Source organism: Mandrillus leucophaeus, unplaced genomic scaffold (genome assembly GCF_000951045.1).
Source record: "Mandrillus leucophaeus isolate KB7577 unplaced genomic scaffold, Mleu.le_1.0 Scaffold325, whole genome shotgun sequence".
NCBI classification, from domain to species: domain Eukaryota; kingdom Metazoa; phylum Chordata; class Mammalia; order Primates; family Cercopithecidae; genus Mandrillus; species Mandrillus leucophaeus.
Window position 1 is genome coordinate 925641 of NW_012103421.1, and position 16018 is coordinate 941658.

The 16018-nt window shown below is 35.8% G+C and overlaps 1 protein-coding gene and 1 pseudogene across 3 annotated transcripts in view; one reads left to right on the plus strand and one right to left on the minus strand.

Moving 5' to 3' along the window:
- Nucleotides 1–16018, minus strand: part of KCNQ1 (potassium channel, voltage gated KQT-like subfamily Q, member 1) — a 405403-nt gene that overhangs the window by 225612 nt on the left and 163773 nt on the right. The gene's annotated exons all lie outside the window — the stretch shown is intronic.
- On the plus strand, nucleotides 8789–9755 carry LOC105545315 (annotated as a pseudogene). The gene has a single exon (XR_001006900.1). The product of XR_001006900.1 is annotated as a 60S ribosomal protein L5 pseudogene (transcript).

Below are 16018 nucleotides of genomic sequence, written 5' to 3' on the forward strand. Positions count from 1 at the left end.
CACATGCACTTGTATGTTCATCACAGCACTATTCACAATAGCAAAGACATGGAATCCACTTAGATGCCCATCGATGGTGGATTGGATAAAGAAAATGTGGTACATGTACACCATGAAATACCACACAGCTGTAAAAATGAATGAACTCAGCCAGGTGCGGTGGCTCTCACCTGTAATCCCAGCACTTTGGGAGGCCAGGCAGGTGGATCACCTGAGGTCAGGAGTTCGAGACCAGCCTGAGCAACATGGAAAAACTCCACCTCTACTAAAAATATGAAATTAGCTGGGCATGGTGGTGCATGCCTCTAATCCCAGGTACTCAGGAGGCTGAGGCAGGAGAATCACTTGAACCCGGGAGGCAGAGGCTGCAATGAGCCGAGATTACACCATTGCACTCCAGCCTGGGCAACAAGAGCGAAACTCCATTTAAAAAAAAAAAGAAAGAAAGAAAGAAAGAAATATGAATGAACTTATGTCCTTTGCAGCAACATGGATGCAGCCAGAGGCCACTATCTTAAGCAAATTAATGCAGGAACAGAAAACCAAATACTGCATGTTAAACACTGAGTAAACATGAACATAAAGATGATCAACAGACACTGGGGACTACTTGGGGGAGGAACAGAGAGGTGGGCTGAAAAACTACCTACTGGGTACTATGCTCACTACCTGGGTGATAGGCTTATCCACACCCCAAACCTCAGCATCATGCAATATACTCAATATACCCATCATGCAACGTACAAACCTGTACATATACCCTCTAAATCAAAAATAAAAGTTAAAAAAAAAAAAAAAAAAAAACCTCCAACAAAGAAAAGCCCAGAACCAGATAGCTTCATGGCTGAATACTACCCAATATTCGAATAATAATAATACTTGTTAAACTCTTCCCAAAAAAATGGAGCTAAACGGAATACTTCCTAACACATTTTATGAGGCTAGCATCACCCTGATACCCAGGTGAGACAAAGGCATCACCGGAAAGGAAACTATAAGCCAATATAACCCTAGAATACTGATGCAAAAATCCTTAATAAAATATTAGCAGACTAAATTTAACACAGCAAAAAGATTATACATCATGTCCATGTGGAATTAATCCCTGGCATGCAAGTCTGGTTTAATATACATGTGGCAATCAATGTGATATACACTAATAGACTGAAAGATGAAAACCACATGATCATCTCAATTGACACACAGAAAGCATTTGATGAAGTTGAACATCCTTTCTTGATAAATTCTAACAGTTCAGGTATAGAAGGAACACTCCTCAATATAATGAATGCCATTTATGAAAAGCCCACAGCTAACATTATAATCAATGAAGGAAAACAAAAGCTCTTCCACTATGATACAGTACAAGGCAAGGATGCCCACTCTAGCTGCTTCTACTCAATGTAGTACTGGAAGTACTAGCAAGACCAAACAGACAAGAAAAAGAAATGAAAGGCATTCAAATCAGAAAGAAGTAATATTATCTCTATTTGAAGATGACGTGATCCTACATATAGAAAACCCCAAAGACTCTGCTAAAGAAACCTGTTAGAACTAATAAATGAGTTCAGTAAAGTTGTAGAATATAAATCAATATAAAAAAGTAGTTGCATTTCTATACACAAATAAAGACCTGGCCAAAAAAGAAATCAAGAAAACAATCCCATTTATGATAGCATCAAAAAAAATGCTTAGGAATAAATTTAGCCAAGAAGATGAAAGACCTGTACACTGAAAACTATGAATCATTGATGAAAGAAATTAAACAAGATACAAATAGATGGAAAGATATCCCATGCTCATGAATCTGAATAATATTGTTAAAATGTCAATAATATCCAAAGCAATATACAGATTGAATAAAATCCCTATCAAAATCCCATGGAAAATTTTTTTAAATTCTGAAGTTCGTATGGAATAGCAAGAACCTTTACTAGCCAATGAAATTCTGAAAATTCTGTTCTGAAAAACAAAGTTGGAGACATCATACTTTCTGGTTTATTTTACAAAACTATTGATCAAACAGTATGGTCCTGGCATGAAAAACAAACATGTAGACCAGTGGAACAGAATAGAGAGCCAAGAAAGAAATTCAAAGATATATGATCAACCAATTCTCCACAAGAACATGAAGAAAACAACACAGAAAGGATAGTCTCGCTCATAAATGATGTTAGGAAACCCAGTTTTGTGTCTTGTCCAAACCATGGCCCGCAGACCACATATAGCCCAGGATGGCTTTAATGAGGCCCAACACAAATTTGTAAACTTTCTTAAAACATTGAGTTTTTGTTTTTTTTTTTTTTTGCATTTATTTTAGCCAATCAGCTGTTGTTATTGTTAGCGTATTTTATGTGTGGCCCAAGACAATTGTTCTTACAATGTGGCCCAGGGAAGCCAAAAGATTGGATATCACTGCCTTACACCATAAATAAAAATAAACTCAAAATGGATAAAAGACCTAAGCATAAGACCAAAACCCAAAACCAGAAGAAAACAGAAGGGAAAAGCTCGACATGGCTCTGGCAGTGATTTTTTGGAGATCACACCAAAAGCTCAGGCTACAAAAACAAATAATTGGTATACCGTCAAACTAAGAAACTTCTGCACAGGAATGGAAACAGTCAACAAAATGAAAAGGTAACCTATGGATTAGAAGAAAATATTTGCAAACCATGTATCTTATAAGGGGATAATATCCAAAATTTATAAGGAATGCATACAACTCAATAGCAAGAAAACAGATAACCCAATTAAAAAATGGGCAATGGACCTGAGTAGACATTTTTGCAAAGAAGTTATAAAAATGGCAAACACATATATGAAAAGACATTTAATATCATTAATCATCAGGGAAATGCAAATCAAAATTACCATGAGATATCACCTCACACCCATTAGGATAGCTATTAAGTGTTGGCTAGGGTTAGGGAACTCTTGTACAGTGTTGGTGGGACTGTAGATTGGTGTAGCCATAATGAAAAACAGAATGGTGACTCCTAAAGGAATTGAAAATATACCATCATCCGACCCAGTAATCCCTCTTCCTGGGTATATTCCTAAAGAAAATGAAATCGCCACCTCGTAAAGATATCTGCACTCTTATATTCATTGTGGCATTATACGCATGAGTCACAATATATAAACTTAAGTGTCCTTTGATGGATGAATAAACTGTGGTGTATATGTGTACAATGGGATATTATTCCGCATTAAAAAAGAAGGAAATCCTGCCACTTGCCATATGGATGAAACTGGAAGACATTATGCTAAGTTAAATAAGCCAAATACAAATGAAAGTTTTAAATAATCTCACTTATATGTAGAATCTTAAAAAGAAAAAAGTCAAATATACAGAGATAGAATAAAATAGTTGTTACCGTGGGCAAGGTGTGGTGAAAGAAAATGGAAAGATGTAGGTCAAAGGATACAAAGTAGCAGATATATAGGATAAACAAGTCTAGAGATCTAATGTATAACATGAGAATAGTTAATAGTGTATTGCATTTGGAATTTTTGTCAATTGAGTAGATTATAGCTTTTCTCACTTATACACACAAAAGAATAACTGTGAGATGATGGATATATTAATTTGCATCACTATGTTAATGATTGTATGTTTTATACACTAAATACGCATATTTTTAAAATTAAAAAAAACAAAAACCACAAGATAATGCACAGCCAGACAAAAGCCCAATAAGAAAGAGAGGACTTGAACAATACTATAAACCAACTAGACCTACAAACAAATATGGACATTCCACTTAACTACACATTCTTCTTAAGTGCACATGGAACATTCCCCAGGAGGGATGATACGTTAGGCCACAAAAAAGTCTCAATAAATTTAAAAATAAAGAAATCACACGAAATATCTTCTCTAACTACAATATAGTGAGGCCAGAAATCTGTAACAGAAGAAAAATCTAAAAATTAACAAATTCATGGAAATAAAACTACACACTCTTTAAAAATTATTATGTCAAAGAAGACATCAGAATGAAAATTATAAAATACTTTCAAAAAGTGAAAATGAAGACACAACATACTCAAACTTATGGGATGTAGTGAAAGAAGTGCTTAGAGGAAAAATTATAGCTGTGAATGCCCACACTGAAAAAGAAGGAGGATCAATAACCTAATATTATACCTTATGTAACTAGAGAAAGAAGAACGAACTAAACCTAAAGTTAAAAGAGAGAATGAAATAATATGTATGAGAGTGGAGATAACTGAATTCGAGATTAAATACACAACAGGGATAATTTAACAAAACCAAAAGTTGCTTATTTTTGAAAAGATCAAAGTTGAAAACCTTTAACTAGAATTAGTAAGAAAAAATTAGAGAAGTTGCACATATCTAAAATCATAAACAAAAGTAGGAACACAACAGAAAAAAACAAAAATAAGAAAAAAAGTGGGAACGATATAACTGACCTTATGGAAATAAAAAGTGTGATAAGAGAATAGTATGAATAACTGTATACCAACAAATTATATAACCTAGATAAAATGGACAAATTCACAAAATACTAATATAAAAAAGAAATTGAAATTATGAGCAGACCCATAACAAGTAGAAAGTTTGAATCAGTAACCAAAAACCTTCCAATGAAGAAAATGCTACGACCAGATGGCATCACTGTTGAATTATACCAAACACTTGAAGAATTAACTCAAACTCTTCCAAAAAACAGAGGAGGAGAAAACACTTTGCAATACATTCTATGAGGCCAGTATTACATGGATTCCAAAGCCAGACAAATATACCACAAGAAAAGAAAAACTAGATACTAAAATATTTTATTTAACAAAGTACTAGTAAGCCAAATTCAGCAGCATATTAAAAAGGATTATATACCATGACCACATGGAATTTATCTCAGGAATGCAAGGGTGGTTCAGTACAAGAGTATCAATCAGTATAATACACCACATTAATAAAATGAAGAAAAAAAACCCCATGTGATCATTTCAATTGACTCAGAACAAGCATTTGACAAAATTCAACAATCTTTCAGGATAAAAACATGGAACTTTCAAAATGTGTTAAAGAGAATTTGTGAAAAATCCACAGCTAATATACTTAATGAGAAAAAAACTGAAAAATTTCTCCCATAACCAAAAATAAGATATGGCTGTATGCTTTACCCAGTGCTACTGAACAGTGTACTGAAAGTTTTAGCCATGACAATTAGGCAGATAAATCAACAAACAGGTAAATAAATAGCATCCAAATTGGAAAGGAAGCAGTAAAACTCTTTATTCAATAATGACATCTTATATCTAGAAAATCTCAAAGAATCCACAAACTAGTAGAGCTAATAAACAAGTCCATCAAAATTGCAGGGTACATGTTCAACATTTATTTTAAAAAATCATTTGTGCCTCTATATACCAGGAATGAACAGCCCAAGAAGGAAGTCAGTTTTTAAAATTCTACTTATAATAGCATCAAAAAGAGTAAAATAGCTGGGAATAAATTAAACCAAGAAGGTGAAAGACTTCTGCACTAAAGACTACAAAACACTGTTGACAAAAATTAAAGAAGACCTAAATAAATAGAACTATACATCCTGTGTTCACAGATTGGAAGATTTAATATTGTTAAGTTGACAATATTACCCAGTGATCTACAGATTCAATGCAACTCCTATCAAAATCCCAAGGGCCTTTTTATTTGCAGAAATTTAAAAACTGATTTTACAATGTAAATGAAATTTTTCCAGGGCCCTAAATAATCTAAAATCAATTGAAAAAGAACAAAGTTGGAAGACTCAGGCCTGCCATTTTCAAAACTTTTACAAAGCTGCAGTAATCAAAATAATGTGGTACTGACACATTGTGGTCTCTAGGACACAAGGATGGACATACAGACCAATGGAATATAATAGAGAACGTAGAAATAAACACTCACATATATGGTCAATTCATTTTCAACAAATGTGTCAAGAAATCAGTGGAAAGAGTAGTCTTTTAACAAATGGTGCTGGGGCAACTGGATCCTCATATATCAAAGAATGAAGTTGGACCCATACCTCATAGCATATAAAAATTATCTCAAAATGGATCAGAGACCAAAAAATAAGAGTTAAAGGCATAAATTCCTTAGTAGAAAACATGAGTAAATCTTTATGACTTGAGATTGGAAATAAATTCTTAGAAATGGCACAGAGAACACAACATTGTAAATGTACTAAGTGACACTGAATTGTATATTTTGAAATGTTATTTTAAAAAATTTAAAGGGTGCATAGAAGACTAAAAAGCAGCACAGACAGAATTATCACCAGAAAAATAAGGCTCAACATTAAATGTCAACATGGAGAACACATGTCAGAAATAGACAGCCCAGAGCAGCAGCTATAGTGGAGGCTCTTGCGAATGACTAAGATTTGAGGTGGCAGCCTCAGAGAATCACTTCTTGGGGGTAGATTCGATTGATAGAGTAGATGTATCTCTCAGAGACATGGTAGGAAAGCCAAAGAATGGTGAGCATAGCTGCCATTTAGAAACTACCTACACATGCAAGCATAACAGATTGGTTGAAAGGTTATAGTACAGACACACTAAGGAATACTATGCAACTTTAGCAATAAAATGAGAAAGATCTCTGTGAATGGATATTGAGTGATTTCTAGGAGATGTTAGGTGAGAAAAGCAAAATTCAAAAGAGCATATATAGAATAGTACTTTTTTGGGAAATGAGAAAATTATCATGTCTCATAACACACACACACACACACACAAACTATAAACTAGAAAACACTGAAACTGGTTACCTATAAGGGGTAGGGGGAATTAGGATGGAAGAGATATGGATGAGAGGAAGATTTCTCTCAGTAGCTCCTTTTGTTTAGTATTGACTTTTGGAAGTATGTTAATGTTATATGTATTTTAAAAATAAAATTAACAAGATAGGGACCACTTCTGAGATGGTGGAATGAGCACCTTGGTATAACCACTCCCTGAAAAGCAATGATAAAACTGGACAAAACTGTCAAAAACAACCATTTAAGAAGTCTGGAAATTAACCAAAGAAATATAAAAATTGAAAAGTGCTAATTAAATAAAAAAAAATTAAACCTTCCTAAGAATAGCAGGGTTTGTTCTGATTTAACATGGGGCTGCCATCTCCCCACCCAAGCTCAGGGGCACAGTAGATTTAAGGACCAGCAACCAAGAAGGCTCATCTGATGTTGAATTCCACAGAAAACCCTATGCACTATGTCAAGCAACAGCGATTTCAGTGGCAAATAATTGGAGGCAGCCAACATCACAGCAACCTAATGTTCCAATACTGGTTGGGCAAGCGACAGATTAAGAAAAATTTTAAAAGGAAGTCTGGAGATATGGAAGATTGTACATTCTCACAGGAGAGATCAGAGAGGTTTCCTGCTATCTACTTATCCTTGGCTGACTGTGAGACCTTTTGAAATCAGACAGTAAAATACAGGACAGAGTTGTAAAGTGCCTGAACTTTGAATGTCCCAACCCACACATAGATCCCCTCAGCAGAGGGTGGAAGATTCACTGGCTCAAGATGTTTAAACAAATGTCTGACTAATCATGGTTTAACCACTAGGTTATGCTGATCCAGGGGTGACACCAATGAAGCCGGGCTTACAAAACAAACATAAGAGTTAAAACAAACAAAACTGAGCAGAGACACCAGTGGCTGCACATTGCAGGAGAACACAGACGCTGCAGAATCCATGCAGAGAAGGCATAAACAAGCCAACAAACAAACGAGCAACAGAAATCATCCCTGGTTAGGGAGAAGAATTAGAATCCAGAGTTTCTATGATACATTATCTAAAATAAGTTTTTAACAAAAAAAATTATGAGATATGCAAAGAAACAGAAAATTGTGACCCTTAAACAAGAATAATGAGCAGTAAATAGGAATTATCTCTGAGGGGCCCCAAATGTTAGGGCGTGATTTCAAAATAAGTATCATAACTATGTTCAAAGAACCAAAAGAAACCACATTAAAGAATGAAAGTGTGATGACAAAGACTCATCAAATAGATAATATCAATAAAGAGATAGAAATGATAAACCAAATAGAAGGTCTGTAGTTGTGAAATATAATAACTTAGATGAAAAACTCACTAGTGGGGCTAAGCAAATTTGACCTGGCAGAAGAATCAGTGAACTTGAACATGGATCCATAAAGATAATTCAGACTGTAGAAAGAAAAATAATGAAGAAAAATGAAGAGATACCCATTGGATACCATAATATAGTGGTCCCTAACCTTTTTGGCACGAGGGAACAGTTTTGTGGAAGACAATTTTTCCACAGCCAGCTGGGGGAGGCTTTAGTTAGATTCTCATAAGGAGTGCACAACCTAGATCCCTCACATGCTCAGTTCACAATAGGATGTGCTCTCCTGTGAGAATCTAATGCCATCACTGATCCGACAGGAGGCGGAGCTCAGGCAGTAATGCTTGCTTGCCCACTGCTCACCTCCTGCTGTGTGGCCCAGTTTCTAATAGGCCACAGACTGGTACCAGTCCATGGCCCTAGGGTTGGGGAACCCCATCCTAACAGGATGTGTAACAATGTATGTGTAATTAAGTTGTAATATACATGTAATTAAGAGTAGAAAACATATGTGGAATTAAAGAGTAACAACATATGTGTTAATAAGAGTACTCAGAAGGAGAGAAGAGAAAAGGGCAGACAAAAATATTTGAGTAGATTATTAACCTGAAGCAGATTGTTTTCACTTAAGTTGCTTATTGTAACCTCCAGATTACACTTTCAAAATAGGGGACCCTTCCCCCTCTTCCCAGCGCCGCTGGGCCTGCAGGTCTCTGTTGAGCCGCGGACGTGGGTCTCAGTTCTGCAGGATGGGGTTTGTTAAAGTTGTTAAGAATAAGGCCTACTTTAAGAGATACCAAGTGAAATTTAGAAGACGACGAGAGGGTAAAACTGATTACTGTGCTCACAAACGCTTGGTGATACAGGATAAAAATAAATACAACACACCCAAATACAGGATGATAGTTCGTGTAACAAACAGAGATATCATTTGTCAGATTGCTTATGCCCGTATAGAGGGGGATATGATAGTCTGCGCAGCATATGCCCACGAACTGCCAAAATATGGTGGGAAGGTTGGCCTGACAAATTATGCTGCAGCATATCGTACTAGCCTGCTGCTGGCCCGCAGGCTTCTCAATAGGTTTGGCATGGACAAGATCTATGAAGGCCAAGTGGAGGTGACTGGCAATGAATACAACGTGGAAAGCATTGATGGTCAGCCAGGTGCCTTCACCTGCTATTTGGATGCAGGCCTTGCCAGAACTACCACTGGCAATAAAGTTTTCGGCGCCCTGAAGGGAGCTGTGGATGGAGGCTTGTCTATCCCTCATGGTACCAAACGATTTCCTGGTTATGATTCTGAAAGCAAGGAATTTAATGCGGAAGTACACCGGAAGCACATCATAGGCCAGAATGCTGCAGATTGCATGCACTACTTAATGAAAGAAGATGAAGATGCTTACAAGAAACAGTTCTCTCAATACATAAAGAACAGCATAACTCCAGACATGATGGAGGAGATGTATAAGAAAGCTCATGCTGCAATATGAGAGAATCCAGTCTATGAAAAGAAGCCCAAGAAAGAAGTTTAAAAGAAGAGGTGGAACCGTCCCAAAATGTCCCTTGCTCGGAAGAAGGATCCGGTAGCTCAAAAGAAGGCAAGCTTCCTCAGAGCTCAGAAGCGGGCTGCTGAGAGCTAAACCAAACAATTTTCTATGATGATTTTTCAGATACAGGCAATAAACTTATGGACAGAAAAAAAAATAAAAATGAATGGTGGAAATAAACCAATAAAGGAATTAAAATGGTACTCTAGAACATATCTATTCAACATGCAGAAGGCAATAAAGGAGGAAGAGAGGAACAAAAGTGATATGAGACATATAGAAAATAAATAACAACATGGTAGATATAAATCCTTCAGCATCAATAATTATATTACATATAAGTGAATTAAAAACTCAATAAAGGGCAGAGATTGCCAGACTGCCTTAAAAGCAGGATCCAAATATATATGGTCTGCAAGAGTCACACTTTAGATTCAAAGACATAGTTCAAAGTAAAATGGTAGAAAAAGATGACATGCAAACAGTAATAAGAAAGCTAGAGTGACTGTACTAAAATCAGACAAAATTGGCTAAGTGCAGTGGCTCACACCTGTAATCCCAGCATTCTGGGAGGCCGAAGCAGACAGAACACTCGAGGTCAGGAGTTCAAGACCACCCTGGCCAACATGGTGAAACCCTGTCTCTACTAAAAATTAGCTGGGCATGGTGGCAGATGCCTATAGTCCCAGCTACTTGGGATGCTGAGGCAGGAGAACCACTTGAATCCGGGAGGCGGAGGTTGCAGTGAGCCAAGATCACGCTACTGCACTCCAGCTTGGGCGACAGAGTGAGACTCCATCTCAAAAATAAAATAAAATAAATAAAATCAGACAAAATAGACTTTAAAAACAAGCCGCATTATTAGAGATATTGAGAAACATTTTACAATGTTTACAAGAGAGAAAATTTAACAGGAAGAAATAGAAATCATAAACAAAAATCATAAATAAAAATTTATAACAGCTAAAAACACAGCCCTAAAGTATATGAAATAAAACTGTCAGAACTGAAGAGAGAAACAGGCAATTCAACAATAATAGACAATTTAACAATAATAGTATGAACTCTTTCATATCCTTGTTGATTTTCTGTCTTGTTGTTCTATCAGTTATTCAGAGTGGGGTACTGAACTATTACCCAACCACTACTGTTGGATGAAGTGGTGGGAGGTGAGGCTATGTGGCACTCTGCTTAATATCCTCCCCTGTTCTGGTGTCAGGGAGACAAATGTGGAGCTGACTTTTCGTCAGAAACAGTGGTACCCAGAAAGTAGTAGGGTAACATATCTGAAGTGCTCAAAAAAAAAAAAAAAAAAAAAAAGTTGACCAAGAATGCTGTATCCAGAAAAGTTTCTTTCAAAAATAAGGCAAAATAAAAACATTTCTAGATAAACAAAAACAGAATTTCTTGTTAGCAGACCAGCTTTGTAAGAACTACTAGAGGAAGTTCTTCAGGAAAAAGCAAGTGCTCCTAGTAAGTTCACATATATCCAAAAGCAAAGAACAAGGAGGTAAATAGGAGCAAAGCTGTTCTAGAGTAAGGAAATGCCACCAGCTGGTAACTCAAATCCATAAAAACCAAAAAAGTAGATCAAACATATGATATAAGGAGGTTAATAAAACAGAAACTAGGAATATATACTTGCTCTCCTTTCAGCTTCTTTAAAGATGTATCATTATACAATACGATTATAATAGTGCATAATGAAGATGTAATATATGTAACAATAATACCACAAAAGTGGTAAAACTGAATAAACTCATACAGGAATAACTTCTATATCTCACCAGGATTAATATAAATATGAAGTAAATTTTGAGACAATACATAAGGTAAGCCCTAGAGAAAACACTAATAACAAATAGAATATTGAAGAATCATAAATGAAAATTTATATTAGAAAATATTCACTAGATGGAAAAGAAAGCAGCAAAGGAGAAATAGAGGAACAAGAAATAGTACATAGAAAAGACAAAAAGTAAAACTGAGGATGTAAATATAACTATATCAGTAATAACATTAAATGTGAATGGATTACACAATCTAATCAAAGGCAGGAATTGTCAGACTGGATTTGAAAAACAGGATCCATCTGTGTTCCATCTATATGAGGCATACTTTAGATGAAGACTGCCAGCTGAAAGTAAAAGGATGGAAAAATATATATCATGTAAGCAGCAACCATAAGTATCTTGAAGTGCTGTAATAAAGTCAAAGGAGACTTTAAGAATGTTACTGAAGTTAAATGTGAATATCTCATAATAAAATGTCAGTTCATGAGAAGATATGATTATAAACATATATTCACCTAACAATAGAACTAAAACATATGAAGCAAAAACTGACAGAACTGAACAGAGAAATAGTCAGTTCAACAATAGCAGTTGGAGACTTCAACACTCCACTTTCAATAATGTGTAGTAGAAGAAAGAAGATCAATAAGGAAATAGAAGATATGAGCAACACCATAAACCAACTAGATTCAAAAGGTAATTATAGAGGACTTCACCCAACAACCAACATTGAATATACAGTATTTTCAAGTGCACATGAAGCATTCTCCAAGAAGGACCATATGCTAAGTCATGAAACCAACCTCCCTAAATTTAAAAGGATTGAAATAATACAAGGTGTTTTTTTCTGAATATAATGGAATAAAAGTAGAACCCAGTAGCAAAGAAATTAGGGAAACATACACATGTGGAAATTAAACAACACTACATTCTTAAATAATCAATGGGTGAAAGAATTCACAAGGGAAATTAAACGTGCTTTGAGATTAATGAAAATGAAGATACAACATAACAGAACTTATGGGATACATTTAAAGCAGTGCAGAGATGGAATTTTATAGCTATGAATGCCTGTATCAAAAAATAAGGCTTCAAATTAATAAGCGAACTCCCCACCTCAGGAAACTAGAGAAAGAAGAGCAAACTAAACCTAAAGCAAGTAGAAAAAACCCAAAATAATAAATATTAGAGTAGAAATAAAATATGGAATATAAAAATAATAAAGTCAACAAATCCAAAACTTTGTTCTTTGAAAAGATCAGCAAAATTAACAAACCTTTGATAGATTGGTAAGAGAGAGGGAGAAGGAGAAGAAAAGAAAGGGAGAAAGGGGGAGGAGGAAAGAGAGAGGGGGAAGTGCATGAGGCGATGGAGGAGAGAGAAAAATCACTAAAATCGAAAATGAATGGCAGTTTTACAAATTAAAGGAAAAAAAAGAGGCTAGCTGCAGTGGCTCACCCCTGTTATCCCAGCACTTTGGGAGGCCAAGGCAGGAGAATTGCTTGTGGCCAGGAGTTCAAGAATAGCCTGCGCAACAAAGCAAGACCCTATCTCTACAAAATATTTTTTGAAAAACAGCTGGTGTTGTGGTGCACACCTATCATAAGGTAAGGGGCAAGGATCACTTGAGACTAGATCAAGGTTACAGTGAGCTATGATTACACCACTCTATTCCAGCCTGAGCAAGAGAGAGAGACTCTGTTTCTGAAAAAGAAAAGGAAAAAGGAATGAATGAGGGAAGTATACTACCAACCTGACAGAAATAAAAAGGATTATGAAGGAATACTATGAACAATTTTGTGCCAATAAATTACACAACTTAGATGAAATGGACAAATACCTAGAAAGATGAAAACCGACTAAGAAATAAGCAGAAAATGTGAATGGATCTATAACAAGTTAAAGAGATTGAATTAGTTATCAGAACACTAGTCAAAAAGAAAAGCCCAAGAGGGCCAGGTGGCCAAATATCTAAAGAATATAAATTCTTTATGAACTCTTCCAACAACAACAACAACAACAACAAAAAATAGAAGAGGAGGAAAAATTTTCCAATACATTCTTTGAGTCCAGTATCACCCTGACACTCAAATCAGACAAAAACATGAAAAGAGAACTTATAAAATTTATTTTACCCATTTTAGGTATATAGTTCTGTGGCATTAGGTAAATCCACGCTATTGTGCTTTATTCTTTCTTGATGTTGTAAATGGGATTGTTTTCTTAATTATATTTTCAGATTGTTTTTGACAGTGTATAGAAATACTATTGATTTTTGTATCTCGTTACAATAACTGTGATGAAAATGATGTAAAAGCCTCACAACCCTCAACAAAATACTAGCAAGTAAAATCAAGCAATGTTTAAAAAGGATTACACATTATAACCAAATGGGACTTATTTCAGGAATGCAAGGTTGAATTAACATCTGAAAATCAATTAATGTAATGCACCATTATCAATAGAATAAAAGACAAAACACCACGATTTCTGTCAGTCTGTTCAGACTGTTATAACAAAATACCACGAACTGGTGGCTTATAAACACGGAAATTTATTTTTTTTGCAATTTTACAGGCTTGGAAGTTCAAGGTCAAGGCACTGGCAGATTCAGCGTCTGGTGAGGACCCACTTTCTGGTTCATGAACAGTTGTCTTCTTGTGTCCTCATATGATGGAAGAAAAAAAGGAGCTCACTGAGGTCTCTTTTACGAGGGCACTAATCCCTTCCATGAGGTCTCCACCCTCATGACCTAACCACTTCCCAAAGGCCTCACTTCCTAATACCAACATTGGGGGTTAGGATTTCAACATATACATCGTGAGGAAACACACATTCCGTCTATAGCAATTGACGATAGAATAAAAGACACAGAAAAGCATTTGGGTGATAAAATTCAATACCCTTCCATGATGGGAGAAAAAGCCGTACTCAGTATACTAGGAATAGAAGGGAACATCTTCAACCTGATAAAGGGCATCTATTAAAAATCACAGTTAATATCATACTTAACAGCAATGACTGAATGTTTCCCCATGGATCAGGAACCAGACAAAGAGATCTGCTCTTTCCACTTCTATTCAACATTTACTGAGTGTTCTATCCAGGACAATTTGGGAAGAGAAAGAATCCAGACTGGAAAGAAGTAAAACTACTTGGAGATGGCATAATCTTTGTGTTAGTTCAGTTTTGCATTACTATAAAGGTACACCCAAGGCTGGGTAATTTATAAAGAATATTTTAATTGGCTCACAGTTCTTCAGGCTATACAAGAAATATGGCACCAGCACCTGCTCCTGGTGAGGGCCTCAAGAAGCTTACAATCATGGCGAAAGGCAGAGGGGCAGGCATATCACATGGCAAGAGCAGGAGCAAGGTGGAGGGAGGTGGCAGATTCTTTAAACAACCAGCTCTTAGCATAAACTACCACAGTAAGAACTCGCTGATTACCATGGGGATGGTACCAAGCCATTCATGAGGGCTCCATGCATGATCCAAACACCTCCCACCAGACCCCGCCTCCAACATTGGGAATCATTTTAATATGAGATTTGGAAGTACCAAACATCCAAACCATATCACTGTTGTATACAGAAAACCCCAAGGAATCCATTGTAAAACAATGATAACTAATGAGTTCAGTAAGGTTGCAGGAGACAAAATCAGTATACGAAAATCAATTGTATTTCTACACACTGTCAAAAAAAATCTGAAAATATAATTAAGAAAACAACTCCATGTACAACAACCTGAAAAAAGAGTAAAGCACAACAGTGCAAATTTACCTAATGCCACATAACTATATACCTAAAATGGGTAAAATAGTAGATTTTATGTATATTTTTACCATATTAAAGAAAAATAAAATACCTTGGGAATAAATTTAACAAAAGAAGTACAAAATTTATCCTCTGAAAATTACAAAACGCCGTTGAAAGAAAAGAAGATACAAATAAATGGAAAGACATTACATGCTCATAGACTAGAAGACTTAATATTGTTAAGATGGCAACACTCCCGGAATTGTGTTGATCTACAAATTTAACACAATCCTTACCAGAATCTCAGCTGGTTTCTTTGTAGAATAATAAACTGATGTTAAACTTCATATGAAAATGCAAAGGACCCGGAATAGCAACAATTTTGAAAAAGAAAAGTTGGAGGCTTCACACTTCCTGATCTCCAAAATGACTACAAAGCAACAGTATTCAAGAAAATGTGATACTGGCATGAGATAGATATATAGATCAAGGGAATAGAATCAGAGTGTTAAAGTGGAGCCATACATCTATGGTCAATTGATTTTTGACAAGGATGCCAAGAACATTCAATGTGGAAAGAAGAGTCAATCGAAACAATTGATATCCACATGAGAAAAATAAATTGGACCACTCCATATCATATACAAAAATTAACTCAAAGTGGATCAAAGACATAAATACATAACAGATAAAGCTACAACATTCTGGCCGGGCGCGGTGGCTCAAGCCTGTAATCCCAGCACTTTGGGAGGCCGAGACGGGCGGATCACGAGGTCAGGAGATCGAGACCATCCTGGCTAAC